This window comes from Poecilia formosa, unplaced genomic scaffold (assembly GCF_000485575.1).
Source record: "Poecilia formosa unplaced genomic scaffold, Poecilia_formosa-5.1.2 Scaffold529, whole genome shotgun sequence".
Lineage (NCBI taxonomy): Eukaryota > Metazoa > Chordata > Actinopteri > Cyprinodontiformes > Poeciliidae > Poecilia > Poecilia formosa.
This window is the reverse complement of record NW_006800468.1, coordinates 344586-345422: the sequence shown is the minus strand read 5'-3', so window position 1 is coordinate 345422 and position 837 is coordinate 344586. Positions and strand designations below refer to the sequence as shown.

At 38.0% G+C, this 837-nt stretch overlaps 1 protein-coding gene and 1 long non-coding RNA gene across 2 annotated transcripts in view; both read right to left on the bottom strand.

The window, feature by feature from the left end:
* LOC107834132 (uncharacterized) overlaps positions 1–744 on the bottom strand; it is a 2913-nt gene extending 2169 nt beyond the window's left edge. Inside the window, exon 1 of the long non-coding RNA XR_001659916.1 lies at positions 321–744. This is a non-coding gene — a long non-coding RNA (uncharacterized LOC107834132). The remainder of the gene's footprint in view (positions 1–320) is intronic.
* The window catches only part of slc37a2 (solute carrier family 37 member 2), a 25440-nt gene that overhangs the window by 3866 nt on the left and 20737 nt on the right, over positions 1–837 (bottom strand). The gene's annotated exons all lie outside the window — the stretch shown is intronic.

The window sequence follows — 837 nt, the reverse complement described above, 5'->3', positions numbered from 1 at the left end:
CATCATTTAATGTATAGTTCTAGGCACATGAGTATCTATTCACTTAATGAGCATTTGAAAGCATTTCCAATCAGATACTCTGGCTTATGTATGTTTGCAAGAAGTTAATTAATGAATAAATAGATTAAACACCAGTTTTACATTTAACAACAATAGTTGTCTAAACATAACTTATTAAGTTGCTGAAAATGTGCTATATAAATAAAATTACCTTACCTTAACTCAGCTGGTGAATGTTGATTCCTGCTCCCCATTCCCCACTTACCTGGCTGTCCCACCCCACTTCACATGGTGAAAATATTAACACAGAAACGACTTACCTAATTTTCTTGGGGAATATTTCATCTGCTTCTTTCTCTTTGGTCAAATAGGAACTTCTTTCTCTGGTGGCCGGTCCTTATTATCATCCTCCACACTCGTAGCATGTCTTCATTTAGCACCCTTTGTCGCCCCCCCAGTCCCCAACCATCACGTGTCCTTAGGCTAAAATGGGTCATCATGTGGATAAAGTCAACACAGCAAAAAACACAAGCACTGTCTCATCAGCTAAGTTGCTAAATAAGGATAACTTTGACTAACATAGCAGCTCTTAATTTGCTCGATTAAAATTGAACGAAGCTGAAGTTGGTTTCCAATTCCAGCTTCCAATTCGGGAAATGGCTAAAGGGCGAGTCCACCTAATTTTTCCACTCCCTTCTGGATCTTTAATCAACTCTAGCTTAAAAACTACAACACCTAGACTCTTCACACCTGCACTGGATTATTCTGCTCTAATAGCAGAATATTTAAAACCCATGTTTGGGATTTGTGAAACCTTTTTCTGATTTGTGAAACCTT